Source organism: Monodon monoceros, unplaced genomic scaffold, assembly GCF_005190385.1.
Source record: "Monodon monoceros isolate NGI ecotype Baffin Bay Population unplaced genomic scaffold, NGI_Narwhal_1 Super_Scaffold_4, whole genome shotgun sequence".
Taxonomy (NCBI): Eukaryota; Metazoa; Chordata; class Mammalia; order Artiodactyla; family Monodontidae; genus Monodon; species Monodon monoceros.
In genome coordinates this window covers 8,088,363-8,104,700 of record NW_021703781.1, presented here as the reverse complement: position 1 = coordinate 8,104,700, position 16,338 = coordinate 8,088,363, and the positions used below count along the sequence as shown (strand labels likewise).

General features: G+C 34.0%; 1 non-coding gene across 1 annotated transcript; it reads right to left on the bottom strand.

The window, feature by feature from the left end:
• Positions 1–565: 565 nt before the first annotated feature.
• On the bottom strand, positions 566–690 carry LOC114883476. The gene has a single exon (XR_003790574.1). It is a non-coding gene; the product is annotated as a U6atac minor spliceosomal RNA (small nuclear RNA).
• Positions 691–16,338: the final 15,648 nt, after the last annotated feature.

Here is a 16,338-nt window from a genome sequence, read left to right as displayed (position 1 = left end):
CACAATCCTGTAGATAATTCAGAATCTTTACAAGTTATTATTATACTTTTTTTAGTTAAAAATCTAATTTGTTTATTTATGTTTTAAAGATTCATTTTTCATTTATTTAACTGTCGAGGATGGTTTGGGATTTTTTTTTAAATTTTTATTGGAGTATAGTTGATTTACAATGTTCTGTTAGTTTCTGCTGCACAGCAAAGTGGATCAGTTATACATATATCCACTCCTTTTTTTTTTTTTTTTTTTTGCGGTACGCAGGCCTCCCACCAATGTGGCCTCTCCCGCTGCGGAGCACAGGCTCCGGACACACAGGCTCAGCGGCCATGGCTCACGGGCCCAGCCGCTCCGCAGCATGTGGGATCTTCCCGGACTGGGGCACGAACCCGCATCCCCTGCATCGGCAGGTGGACTCCCAACCACTGTGCCACCAGGAAAGCCCCACTCTTTTCTAGATTCTTTTCCCATATAGGTCATTACAGAGTATTGAGTCGAGTTCCCTGGGCTATACAGTAGGTCCTTGTTGATTATCTATTTTATATATAGTACTGTGTATCTGTCAATCCCAATAAAAACAGTGCTTGATGCCACGAAGCAGGTGGCAGTGCCTTAACCATATGCATATTGTCAGGCCCAAGGGCCTTTCCATCCTTGTCAAGGCGAGTGCTAACGTTCTTTCCTTTCATACAATACTAAAATCTAATTTTAAAACAAGTTTGTTTGTTTACCTTCTGTTCAGTGTTGCATAATGATCCCTAGATTTATAGTGAGGACATGTGTTTTATTGCTCTAATTTATTTTGCTTCTGATTTCCTTGGGAATGAGACTTTGGGTTACAAGCCTCAAGTAAATATTGCGTAATTATGTTTTATTACATAAAATCATACCATCAATAAACAGTATTCACATTTAAAAAATATGCTTAGAGTCAGAAAAAAATCCAAAAATGATATATTTTAGAGGTTAGGTATACTTGTAATTAAGATATGAATTTAATAATTTAAATATAATACAGATATATTAAGGAGCATAACATAAATTCGTATTTTGGAAAGAATATTTTAACTAGATGTTAAAATTACCTACATGTTAAAGATGTTATATAAGTAAGTTTGGTTAGAATTTCTTCATATTACTAAAAAACAAAATAAAAAGTACTAAAATATTACAGGAAGAAAATCAAGTCAAATGAATAGTCAAGGTTATAACATGTTTAATATTTTATCTGAAAATGATGGCTATCTAATTCAAATGGTGTGTGTTTAGCAGGGCCACATCAATTTTCTCTAAAATTCTAATTAAAATTCTTCTGCAGACATGGGAGGAGGGAGACAGAATTTTCAAACTATGGAAAATAAAAATTGGCAAAACACCTACTGGTAAAATCTTGGAAGATTTGACAGTAATTATGAGGCAGACAGATATAGATTGAGAATAATCTTCCAAGACTTGAGCACAAAGTGCACTTTGAGTCTGCTTTTTGAAACGAAGTGTACCTGAAACAGGTAGGAGAATGTTGAGTACCTCCCTCACCATATATTATCAGGCTTAAATACACAGGGTAAGCACTCTCCTGTGTTTCTCACCTATGGAAATAATTTTAAATCCAGGCAAAGTATAAGAGGCCCATTAGATAACTAAGGGAATAGTCAGGTAAACTGGTGGTTTATTATGGGAGTACAGTCTCTTGAGAAAAGGCAGGCATGTGCCTTCAGGAAAAACTTTGATAGCAATGCATGCTAGGAAATTATTATACCTATCCAGAGGACTGGGGTGTCATGCAGTGGGAAATGAGGCTCATTGGAGATAAGACTCTCAGAAGTTCCATTAGAGCAGGATCTTGTTTTCTTCACTGACCCAGTGTCTCAAACAGTGCCTCCTACATAGTAATTATTGACTATATGGATACAGAGAATTGACAGGAAATGTGGTCTTTAGCTTCATTCCACTGTAAATCTTAAAGTAAATCTAAAGGATATGGGACAAAACATACAATCATTATCATAATTATTATAAGCACCATAATGTAGTATAATTATATCTAATATTCACAGAGCTCTGTACTTAGTGCCAGATATTCTTCTAACATTATTTTATGTTCTTCATATGACAACCCTGAGGCTTAGGCAATAGCATTACCCTCATTTGAAACAAACTTGCCACCGGTTACTAGAAGTAGCAGACCTAGGGTTTGAACTGAGGCATTGGCTCCATAACCCAAGCTCTTGTTTGCACTAAAAACAAGGTCATCTGGTAGCAGATACTGCTCTTTGAATATTTTTCTCCTCAATTATAGTGTAATAGAACCCCCAGCCTTTCTTTTGGCGTACGGTTGCCAGAAATAAAGCCAACTTTTGACTGGCTCTGTTAAAGGTGGGTGTAGTCATATGAATATGTTCTATCCGATGTAATGACGTGCAAGTGATAGGTACAGTATTAGAAACCTTAAGGGAAGAGATTGCAGAAAATATTCTTCTTTGCTCCTTCCTTCTACCCAGCGGTAGCTCTGTAGTTGCAGCCTCAGCAGCTGCTACCTTTCCTGTTTAAGAGTTCCTTTCCCCTTAAGCAAGTCTCCCAAGGGAAAGACAAAGTTAGTGTATTGTCTTTCTACCCAAGGCTATTGTTTTGTAAATAAATGATATAGCTTCTTTGGGGAAAAAAAAAAAAAAAAAAAGGATAAGAAGGGTTTAGGAGCCAGTATGTGTAAGATCAGCTTTTAGGCTTAAAAACTATGTCTAGGCAAAAATACTTAGCTATGGTTTCTTGTATATGGAACCAAGCAAACGAATCAAATGGCTTCTAAAAGGGGCATTGAAGGTAGCAAAAAATTCCAAAAATTTGTGAAAATTCATCCTTTAAAATCAACCTGTGGGGCTCCCAAATCTGCACCATCTGTAACTTTGGACACTCTAAGGGCATCTTTAGATGGGGCCATGGAGGATAATGGACAGGGGACAACTTCTTAAGGACAGAGACTGGGACTACAGATGACAAAGGAGTTTTTCCCAGAAAGTAGAATCAGAGGCTGCCAGCTGGACAAGCTTAAGAACTTACCCTACCACCAGGCTTCTAATTGCTTATTATTTGGAAAATTGTATTGTGATTACCCTTATGACTTTCTACCATTTTATAAATAACTAGGCCATTGGAAGTCATGTCACAGCTTGATGGAAAGAAAGGAACATCCCTAGACATCCTGGGCTTGAAGTTGGGTACAGTATTCGGATGCAACTTTGGAATTGCTTGTTTGGGGGTGAAAGTCAGTATGTTCCATATGCAAGGATGTATTGTGTCAGAGACTGATGATTCTTCCCCAGTTTCAATTTATTTTTATTTACCAGTAGGACCTTTGAATATAAATTGGGCACATGATTACCTAGCTGGTATTTTCTAACAAACCTTGAACCTAAATGTTGCAATGTGGCCATGTTCTAGTATGTATAACTTCTGAAAGGTTGTAACAAAGGTAATATGTATAACTTCTAAAAAGTCTTAGCAAAAGTCCCAATGTTATCTTTTTGTGTTGGGTTCAGTGCCAGTGTGATAGTTGGAATTAGCACAGCCATCTTGGACTGTGAAGTAGAAAGCTGGTGTGGAGAATCCTAGGTCCCTGATGATATTGAAGCCAGCATACCTGTCTTAGAATGACTTTGTTACGTGAGAGAGATAAACTTCTATCTTTTTTAAGCCTGTATAAACCACTGTTATTTGGAATTTAAAAAAAAATTTCTATCCAAACTTTATCCTACCAATTCATGTTGAATGACAGTTTAATGAAAGAGACTCATCTTGATAAATGCTGGGAAAATGTGAAGTCAGTAATTAGGAAATGTATAAAAAGAAAAATATATGAGTAATTTTGGATGCAAAGAACTAAATTAATTTACTGTTTTTAAATACTGTGTACTAAATGATCAGAGGAACTTCTTTTCTGGGAACGCACCTAGAAATACTGGTAGAGCCTGAGCTGATGTGAAAGAAAAGAAATTCTTCAGAAGTGACACACTTTAAATCCATTGGGGCAAAGAGATTCTTGGGGTTATTGTGACACATTTGCTCATTCCTGTTGGAACCACTGAAAGTCCACATTCACAGTGGGCTGACTAGATTCAAAAAAAAAAAAAAAGAACTCTACAAAGGGCAATAGTGTGATCTATAATTATATTGGCCTTGAATAGAGTGGAAAAATATTTCATTTGAAAACCTCTAAAGAAACGCCTAATCTTACTTGGATTTAGGGCAATTCATATTACCTATGAGGCCAGAAAACGTCCAAATTAAAAAATATATTTTAATTGTCCCCATGTTTAAGTGCTTTTAGAGAATTAGCAAAAGAAAACTAAAACTTCTTTAGGGGTTGCATTTTAATTGCAGACCTGAAAATTTTTCTAAATAAAGTGGTAAGAAATTTAAACTCACGATCAAAAATCTTTAAATATATCAGGGAAAAAATGATCATAAACAAAACTAACAAAATATACTATCACAGATAAGAAAAATTTTTATGTAATGAATATAATGGTGATTTTTTTTGTTGTTAAACTACAAAAAAAAAGAAAATCAAAATTATGCTTAAAAAATAAATATCAATATGACTAGGCATATTTGATTAAAATCAAACAGAACTTTAAGAAATTAAAAATGTAAGAATTGATTTTAAAAAATCAATCAATGGATGGGGTAAGCCAAAGATAAGTAGGAGAGAGTAAACTGGATGACACATCTGAAAAACAAGAAAACCCAAAATAGGAGATAGAGAAAAGGCTGGGAAATGTGAAGGAGAGTAAAACTGGAATAGAGAAGAGATTAAGAAATATTTTGGTATAAAATGCAAAATATACATATAAAAGATATACAAAAAGCCAAAAGGAGAGGATAGCAAGAATGGAAGACCCGGAATTTTGGAAATGTAGAATAGCCGATACTAGTCCAGTATTGTTGAAAGACACAGGTTCTTAGTTTCAGGAAGCCTGATGAGTCCCAAACAGGAACAACAAACACAGATCTATACCCAGAGATGTAAAAATGAAACTCAGAAGATATTCAAATCAAAGAGAAGATTTTAAAAAGTCGACAGAAAAAGGGGCTAAACTGCCTACAAAGGCAGGGCAATTAGTGTGATAATTTCTTGTTTCTTAGTAATAACAAAGGCAGCCAGAAGACAGTGGGATGATAACTGTGCATTATGAGAGAAAGTTGTCCTCCACTTAGAATCTTATACCCAGGCACACTATCTTTCAGAAACAATAAAGACTTTTATGAAAAGTTTATTATTAAAAGATCCTCTCTAAGGGAACTTTTAAAGATTTGCTTAAAAAAGCAGACATGTTTTCTTTTAGGAGAAATCTTTTAAAGAAGGAAAGTACGGAGTGAAAAAATGGTGAGCTAACGAAATGCTATTCTTTGTGTAAATCTAAAACAAAAGTGATGGTTTCAGTTTTTGATGTAACATTTTCTTAAAATTAGTAGAGCCATACTAATACAGTTTAAAGAAAAAGATTAACATTCAAGGGTTTAATCACATTTTTTAAATGTATAAAGTTAAAGAAAGGTGTTTTAATATATAACATATTTTTAACCCTACCAAAAAAAAAATTTAGCAAGTATAGGTAAGAATGAGAAAGCCAGGGTATAAAAAGGTGATCTATGAGTACTTAAATCATTTAAAATAGAGATTGTTATGAGAAGGCAAATGTACAATTTTTCCCTGTAGAAGTTTTCTATAATGCAAAACTATATGGGATAATAAATGTAAATAAAACATTTTAAAAAGAAGTAACAGGTGGTATGAAAGCAATAGGGATTGAGGAAGAACTTGATATTTACCTAATTAGCTGGAATATAAAGCATGTTTTACATTTGACTCTAAATTGTAAAAAACTTCAGATAATAAATACTTCTGAAAATGTAAAATATAATTATTAATAAAAACACCCTGTAAATACACTCTAGAAACAGGAGAAGTTGAAAGCCAAGAATTGTGTCATAGGAAAATTATAAAGCAATAGAAGCAAAATAATAAATAGAACAAAAGAGAATGCAATAAATAAAATCAAATATATCTAATGTATCACTTACAAGGTCTGGCTACCATATAAATAAAGAATTCTTTAATATTGCTGCTCTTTAGTTCATTCACCCCATGATGATTTGCTTATTTAAGAATTTTTTCACAAAATTGCTAAGTAAATTAAAAGTGGGAATTATTAAAATATTTATATTTATATATCAATTATAGAATCTGAATGATTAATAAGATTTTTGATATTGGTATTTATAAATATATATATAACTGACACATATATTTATATTGATGTCATTCTGTCCTACATATGCAGACATTTGTTCCAGATATTAAAAAATAATTTAAAATATTTCCATAGAGAAATATCAGTTGATTCCAACAATAAACATTGAGCAAGTCCCCAGATATTAACACAACATTAAATCTAGGAATCAGGTACAAACGACAAAAAGATCTCAACAAAATTATAAAATGCATAAGAACATTAAAACAGGAATTGTTCAGAATCTATAAAGAGAAATATCAAGTTTTTCTGAGCAATATAATAATTTAATAAATGAAAGATTATTTAACTTTCCTAGGATTTGATGAAATTTTGATTAAACTAGCAATGTTTTCTTTTTCTTTACAAAATAATTATCATATCTATTTGGACAAATAAAATAGAATAAGAAAATTTTTTAAATTAAAATTGCCTTCCCAGACATCAAGTCCTATTAACAGGAAGAGTAAAATAATTAGGTGCCAAATATATTTCAAGAAGAGAAAGTGTTACACATAAATACTGGATAAACTAAATACTTATTACATGTAAACAGAGAAACCATAAGCATATAGAGGGAAATATAAATGTGGTGGGGAAGAACTGTGAAGCATGAATTCAAAGGCAGAAAATATTGCAAGTATATATGGAGATTAAACGCCACTAAGTGAAAACCTTCAAAGTTGGCAGGGTTGTGCCACAAATTCAAACACATGTTAAAATTAAGAAAAAATTTTAAACATCTGTGTAATAAAAGGAAATGGATGTACTTGTTGACTATCATTGCAGCACTATTTACAATAGCCAGGACATGGAAGCAACCTAAGTGCCCATCGACAGATGAATGGATAAAGAAGATGTGGCACATATATACAATGGAATATTACTCAGCCGTAAAAAGAAACAAAATTGAGTTATTTGTAGTGAGGTGGATGGACCTAGAGTCTGTCATACAAAGTGAAGTAAGTCAGAAAGAGAAAAATACCGTATGCTAACACATATATATGGAATCTAAAAAAAAAAAAAAAAAAAGATTCTGATGAACCTAGGGGCAGGACAGGAATAAAGACACAGACGTAGAGAATGGACTTGAGGACATGGGGAGGGGGAAGGGTAAGCTGGGATGAAGTGAGAGGGTAGCATTGACATATATACACTACCAAATGTAAAATAGATAGCTAAAGGGAAGCAGCCGCATAGCACAGGGAGATCAGCTCGGTGCTTTGTGTGCACCTAGAGGGGTGGGATAGGGAGGGTGGGAGGGAGACGCAAGAGGGAAAGGATATGGGGATATATGTATACATATAGCTGACTCACTTTGTTACACAGCAGAAACTAACACAACACAACATTGTAAAGCAATTATACTCCAATAAAGATATTTTTTAAAAAAGCACACATAGTAATAAAGAAAACCACAAATAAAAAATAAGAAAATAAATGATTCATAATTACATGGAGATGTTCCAGTTCAAAAGTAAGCAAAAGATAAATTAAAAATGTAAGTGGGATTTTAGCAGAAATGCAAAAATTTGAAAATTATCTGTATTGATGAGAGAATATATAAAATCCCTTAAACTATATATATGTATGTATATATACATATACAAATATATTTTGCTGTAGGAATTATAATGGTATATATTTGAGCAATTTGATAATAAAAGTCAAAACACTTGGGCAGCAAACGTTATTTTACGTTTGATTGCCACTCTTCTAATAATGAGTGAATGTAATAATGAGTGATAAAAGATTTTATGAATCTTACCTCTCTTACTAGCTATAACTAGCCACAATTTTATTGTCCATAACATGAGAATAATGATAGTATTTTCCTCTTATGTATTGTATTTACTGATACAGAAAGAAATTACCTTGTTATAAAATCAGAAAATAATACCTAATTGTATGTATAAAGGTTCCCGTTTATGTACATTAAATATAAAAAATGGGTGGAATACAAACAAAATTTATCCGTGATTGGATAATATGATTTTTTTACTATAATGAACTCATATTAATTGTGTAAGTAAATATAAAATGAAACCAACAATTGACTCTAGGAATATTGAAGCAGAAATTGTACTTTCCCACTCAGTTGAGTATAATCAAATGATAGTACCTTTTACTGACCAACTTCTATTACATGTTCCTTATTGTAATTTCTACTTATTGAGAGATTACTCCAAGTCTATTTTATGGATCTAAGTCAAATCAGATATGATGACATCCTTCTCTTTCTATCTGTATGCTTCTCTACCCTGTGGTATTCTATTGGAATAAATGTTCCTCACAGTTTATTGCTCAAGTGTAATGTCAACCCGTCTATCATCTTTCAGAGAGGTTGTGACTTTCTCTATTCATTTATTCTCCCTTTTCTAGCTTCTTACCATGTTTTCACATTTCCCTGAACTCTTGATTATTCTCTACTCTGATGCTAATAGATTTAGTGGCTGCCTCCTTTTTTCAGCTCATCCATTAACAAACCAAAATATTTAACCAAAACATTAAAGCATTTAGATAACTTTTGCCAGCTGAGTTATCAGGTGATAAAAGTGTTCAGATAGAGGAAAAGAATTTTGGTGATCATGACTTGAGTCTTTTTAGCTGCACCATTTAAAATACCACGTCTCCTTGGTGAAAAATAATATATTGCATGTTTAGAGAAGTTTTATATGTGTGATACTGTATGTTGCAATTCCATCCACGTTATACTCAAAAGAAGAAAAGAAAGGTTATAAATTAAGAATCATGTAAAGTAGCTACAACAGTAGTTACTTGCCATTTATTAAATTTGTTTAATAAACAATGTTTTAATAGACACGAAGTTATACAACTGTAGTGAAACAATACAATACAACATAGAACTAAGGTTTTTATTGTACATATATATCCTAACATTTGACTTTCAACTGTATAAGAACATCTGTCATATGCTGTCTAATAAAACTCAGCATACTAATACCAAAATTTTAGTCAAGTTCCCTGTGGTTAGATGGTGATATATTTCGTCAAATATTTTTATGCAGGTGGCGTGATACGTGAGATTGTTTTAATAACAGTGTATAGATAGCAGTTTAAATACAAAATGTTGTTGCTTAAGAATTGGAATGGCAAGATAGAATCTAGGGTTTTTCAACTAGAGAAGAAAAATATAATAATAAAATCAGAGTACAGCCACAAAAGGAACTCAATTTTTTAACTATGTAGGGCAAATTCTTTTTAATTTCCCACTAGTAAAATAAAAGAGTTGAAGCATGAACTGTTATCAGGATGCTTGCTGAGACTTTTCTTTTTTAACTTTGATTCACATTGCCACAAAGGGTGGGAAAAGAAGAAGTTGGATTAAGCACCATTCCCAGCTTTCTGCTCCTATTTCTTTATAGATGTCTGCTTACCTTCCTGGGTTTGGATCTCAATAGATGATGCTAGATTTACTTCTAAAAGAAAATGTTACCAACAATTTCACATTTTTGAGCAACACTATCACAGCACATGACCCCTGACACTTTTGTCAGTGTAGCCATTCAGTGTGTGAGGCAATGGCCTTAAAAAAACACGCTAAGTCTCTAATTAACTGTGAACTGTAGGTAGTAAACATTTGACAAAAGGAAACCATCAAATTTAAACTCCTAGACCATTGCTTATTAGGTCTTTATGATTTGTTCATTTAATTTTAGTAAAAATATTTTTGAAAATGCAAGTAATTTTATGAAAAAATATGTTTTGGAATAATTTAATTTGAAGACAAAATTACATCTGTCCATTAAATTTCATGTTGAGTTAATTCAGAAACAATTTATGAATTATCCAGCTGTTTTAAAGTTTTTCTAAATAGTTTATTTACTTACCTTGAAACTTTTAGTTATAAACTAAATTTTGTCTCACTAATACATGTTTTGAATGGAATTGAGACTTAACAATTCATGTTTGCTTTTATACCTTCAACTAGAGCCTGTCTGAATTAAATGAATGGTAAAAAGATCTTCAAATTGAGACAATAGTATATACTCTAATAGAAATAATAGTTACCTATATTTAATGTCAACCAAATAATATCTGTGCTTATTATTAGATAACAAAATCTGCACATAATACAAAAAGATCTTCCTATTTTTAGTATACTTGCATAATTTCTAGCTAGTTGGTTCTCAAAGCTCTAAGAGGAAAATCCATATTTTAGGCTCAATATTGTATATAATATTTTAATTCAGAAAATGTATCAACTTCTTTGTACCACCTACATTCTAGAAGATAACACACATAAAAGACTCTAGTTTAAAATTTTTTAGGTTTATTATATAAGTTTATTATGTGAAGAAAAAATCATTTTTTCTTCTGATTGATATGGTCTGAATTTTCTCTAATTAGTGTAAAATAACAGACCTATATATTTCTTTTAATTTGTAGTTTGCTTTGTTTGATTTTGTATTTTTATTCTCAGTGAATTATGCCTGGTCAGATTGGTTAGACGAATTTTTGTGGTTCTTACTTTAAATGTTGCATATTATCACTCAGTGATTTTATGACTGCAGCAGTGCATCAAGGGCACTATCCCACCCTTTCAAAGACAATCTGACTACATTGGAATAATAAAAACAATAAGGACATCAAGAACAATAATGATATCTAACATGTATTGGGAAAAAGTCTCCAAAGTCTTCAATTAGCTAAACAGGAGCTGTATTTTAGTGAGCTGTTTCATTGTAGGTTTACTATGTTCCGGGAACTATGCTAGAAACTTGAACTTTAGTAAATCTTTTAAACCTCATAGCAATGCCGTGAGGAGGATACTATCATTATCAACCTTCCATCTTTTCTGCTCTGGTTGCCAAAGGATCACTCCATCCAGCAGCCATTGATAAGGTCAGGAGAGACCAGTTAGTCACCAAGAAAGAGAAGCTCCAGCCCTCTCTCGCCTCTTGTGTCTTCCTTCCTTTCCTCTGTCTTTCTCATTCTTTTCCCTTCCTCTTTATCTTTCTTGCAGGAAAGTGAGTCTGAGCCATTATGCCCTTCAAAAATACAAAAGTAGCAAAATTAATACTAAAGTTGACTTCACTTCTCTCCAAAGTAGGTTTTCTTCTTATCATTTCATGTCAAGGAATACTTTTGCATTGTGGAACAGAGCCTTCGTTTGCCATATCTTCTCTTAGCATTTTTGTCTTTGTCTTTCATGATGAGCAAGTTTTGTTTTTTTTTTTTTTGCGGTACGCTGGCTTCTCACTGCTGTGGCCTCTCCCGTTGCGGAGCACAGGCTCCGGACGCGCAGGTTCAGCGGCCATGGCTCACGGGCCCAGCCGCTCGGTGGTATGTGGGATCTTCCCGGACTGGGGCACGAACCTGTGTCCCCTGCATCGGCAGGTGGACTCTCAACCACTGCGCCACCAAGGAAGCCCATGATGAGCAAATTTTGATTCTAGGCCAGATTGTACTGTTAGACATGGATTATTTTTTCATTTGAATACTGTTTCCACACTACATTCCTTCCCCCACCCCCCCGCACAGCATGCAGGAATCTTAATTCCCCAAGGAGGGTTCGGATCCACGCCCCCGGCCCCTGCAGTGGAAGCCCGGAGTCTTAACCACTGGACCACCAGGGAAGTCCCTGATTTGACTTAGATTTATGAGCACCTAATACTTTCTAAGCGCAGTGTCGGTTCCTGTTCACTGGAGAGGCCATGGTGCAAAGCCAGTAACATTGTTTCCCCCACAAGCCTTAGAGATTCTGTTGAACTCATCCTATGAACTGAGATAAATTGTGGGAACAAAGGAGCATCTAACAAAGCACATTAACCCAGACTAGGAGATTTAGGGGACTCCTTGTTGTTGAGCTGAGATAGAGTGAAGGAATTGAGAAGAGCTTTCCAGACAGCAGGGAAAAAAGATTTTGCATTTTCTATACCTGCAGCCTCTCTTTTAAAGTATATATTTATCTAACTTTTGTGATCTCACAGGTTGCAAGCTAGTTCTTTAAAGCTGGCGTGAATATATGTGAAGCATACCGTCAGTTCTGTTCACACTCCCCTCTCAAGCTACAACTCTTAAAATTCTAGCTACTCAACTCTAGGTTAAACTCAAACATGCATGCATGCACATAGACACACAGATAAAATAATGGAGGTACTTCTAAGGAAGAAGTAAAGGGTTAACTGAATTATTAGGTTATGCTGCAAAACAAGTTATTACTTACTGTGTTCTGAATTTTATTGTTTTATATTAAGAAGTATGGCTGTATTAGGAAGAAATGTTGAATTCCTTAATTGAGAATATAAGTCTGCCTCCACAAGAGAAATAGATATGACAGGTTTCTTTATAGCTATTCATTGTTAAATTATAAGATATATTTGTCATTTATCACTTACACTTGATTTTTGTGTCTTTGCTGATTTAAGTAATCATGGATTTCAGCTTTTTCTCTTACATATTCTCTCTTTCATATTCTATACTTTTAAATCTGAGACATCAAAATCACCCTCAGTTTTTGTCATGACAAAATCATTTTGGGAAAATAGATTCATGAACATATTGTCAAAGAGAGGTTATACTTTCCATTGCTTAATCTCTGTTTCATGCTTTGGAAATGTAAAAATGGAATAGGAAATGGACATTGTCTTCCCCCAACCCAAACCAGTACAACCTCTCAGTGAAACAAAGCCTTGTTAATGTCGACAGATGAGTGGGTAAGCAGACTGCATTTATAAAAGTGCTTCTGGTAATCAGTGGGCAAACCAGTTTTAAACTGGGACTGAAGCCAACACACATCTTTTTTTTTTTTTTTTTTCCGGCTCTTTACATGTTTGACAAGCGAAGTACTGTAATGTCATGAGAGAGATGGTTCTTGTCATATTTCCAAATTGGCTGGGTAGAAAGCACTTCCAGAAGGCTTTAATTCTATCAAGATCCCACTATAAATTCAAGACCCAGACTACCCAACTTGTCTCTCTGCTTTTCTGTTTTGTTGTCATTGGCTTTTGTTTTTATGATGGCCAAAACATCCCTGTCAGATGTGGTAATTTTGGAAAAAAATATTTTAAAGTAGCCGTACAAAACAGTTTGTATATTACCTTTGGCATCCATAACAGCAACATTTCATCTTAAAATCTTGCATGCCCTTTAATACGATTCATATGGGTTCAAGTAAATGAGCTATACGCAGAGATGTAAAAAAAAACAAAATGTGTTATATTTCCTTAAAACAAAAAAAGTTGAGTTTTGAAGGAAAGGAAAAGTGAATTTTGAAGAGAATTTTGGTGTAAAGAATAAGCCCTTGGACAATAGGCAGATCTGTGTTCAAATATTTTCTCTGCCACTTATGAGCTGTATGACTTAGAAGCAATTTAAAAAAATTTTTCTTGGGGCTTTAGCCCCTCATGTTTAAACTGAGAATAATATCAACTTCTAAATGTTCTGTGATAGAGAAGATTAAATGAGCATACAAAAAATACAGCTGTTGAATGCAGTATGTGTTCAACTGTATTTTTTCTGCTGCTGCTGCTGTTGTTTTCATTATTTTTCATGAAGCCATCCCAAATTTAAGTATGGGTGTTACCTACAAGTTCTAGATAATGACTAACCTGTGATGTCAAACATCTTTCTGTCAAATTGCATTTCCAATTATATGAATGTTAATACATTAGAAGGAATGAAGCACTAAAGAACAGATAATCACAGAACAAAGAACAGATCAAAAACACAATAGATTGCATTTTTTATTGAAGTGTAGTTGATTTACAATGTTGTGTTAGTTTTAGGTGTACAGCAAAGTGATTCAGTTTTATATATATTTATATGTATATAAATATATATATATTTATGTATATATAAATGTATAAGTGATTCATATAATACATTCTTTTTTAGATTCTTTTCTATTATAGGTTATTACAAGATACTGAGTATAGTTCCCTGTGCTATGCAGTAGGTCCTTGTTGTTTATGTATTTTATATATAGTATTGTGCATATGTTAATCCCAAACTCCTAATTTATCCCTCCCTCCCTTTTCCCTTTGGTAACCGTAAGTTTCTGTTTGTGGGTTTATTTCTGTTTTGTAAATAAGTTCATTTGTATCAATTTTTTTGGATTCCACATTTAAGTAATATCCTATGATATTTGTCTTTCTCTGTCTGGCTTACTTCACTTAGTGTGATAATCTCTAGGTTTATCCATGTTGCTGCAGATGTCATTATTTCATTCTTTTTATGGCTGAGTAGTATTCCATTATATATATTATATGATATATATATATGATATATATATATATGTATCATATATATATCACATCTTCTTTATCCATTCATCTGTCGATGGACACTTAGGTTGCTTCCATGTCTTGCTTATTGTAGACAGTGCTGCAGTGAACACTGGGGTGCATGTATCTTTTCAAATTAGAGTTTTCTCCAGATATATGCCCAGGATTGGGATTGTTGGATCATATGGTAAATAATGTGGTGAATCATCATGGCCAAATTTTTATTGACTAGAGTCTGCCCTTATCATAAGAAAATATATTACATTCATCCTATGGTCCCTGGACCAAGAAAGGAAATACAACTTGTATTATTTTAACTATCTTTTCCTCAATATAAATTTTACCATTATGGAATAAAAGCATTCTAAAATGGCACTTAAAAGAACTCTGAGTTCATTTTGGAAGTATGTTTGACTAATAGAAAAGTAGGAATTAAACTCTTGGTTAAAATGGAAAAAATGAACTCTCTTCATTTCATGCCTGTATCTGTTAGGGTCTGGTAAAGTGGCATAAAATAAATAATTTACTATAGGCTTGAGACCTTACACAATTATGGGAGAAGTAGGGGAAATCAAGCTCTGAGTGGGAATGGCTGGTGGAGCAGAGATCCACCAACGAGGAATGACAGAGGGAGCTGCAGAAGTCTCTGAAGGGCTGTGATCTCTGCTTTTGCTGATGGGCAGCCCTGAATTAAATTCATCAAGGCAGGCCATTTCCAGGTAGCGTAAGGGAGGAAATCAGGAACAAACTGAGACCTGCAAAAATAAATTGTAATCTTCGAGAGAAATCGGAACCCACAGGCACAATTTGGAACCCCTGTCTGTCTCTCACTGCATCTAACCCCAACCATATAGGTGACCTGAAGAAGAAGCTGCTGCCTTTCAAGGTTGCACACACACCTGGTCCAAAGCTCGGAAAAGTGTAACGAGGAGATCCAGTGGGAAGTAGAGGAATGAGGGCATGGCCGTCCCATGTCACCGACGTGAGCCAGCCAATCAGCAACAACGTGTGGGATTTTGCCTGTAGTGTAAGGCCTACTGCTTCACTCCTGCCTTCCAAATCTCCTGCTAATTTCTCTTGTGGGCAACACTTAACCCAGAACCATATAAAGAAGGGAATCTAGAAAATGTAGCTTCTGTTTAGCAAAATTGACACAGTAAAAAACCACATCAATGCCTTAAAGATAAAGCCAGTAAATTCTGTTGATTTTACTCTAACAAATTGAGCAGCTCAATCAAGAAAAGACACGTTAATCATAAGAGCTGTACTTGAATATATCTGAAACACATTTGAGGTTCCTATTGTTTCTTGCTGGGCATTCTTGTTTCTCCGGCGCTATACTCATGTCAGAAGCTTCCTTAAGACTTTCTGATGGCTCAGTTTCATCAAACATAATCTCTTCTACTCAAGGCTCAGAGTGAAACTCAGAGATACTGTGAAGTTAGCAGCACATGGGGCTGGAATCTCTGAGCTCTACTTTTATGTGTGTAACATTAGGTAAGCTAATTGGTTCCACTTTCCTAATCTATAAAAAGAAATATAGCACCCCTTGAATCTTTAAAATGTTTTTTGGTTTTTTATTGTAATTCATCACAGCTGAGCAGATTTAATCTTGTGTTTTGGTCCCGATGTTCCTGTTTTCTTCCTCATCCACGTGCTGTAAACTAGTTCTCCATCCTTCCCATCTCTCAAATTTCAGGTCACATCTTTTTATATCTAACCAAACTACAAATTCTTGTGGAAAGAAACATGCTTTTATTATTTTATGTCTGACCTTACATATTACGGAGACAGGCGGAATGTTC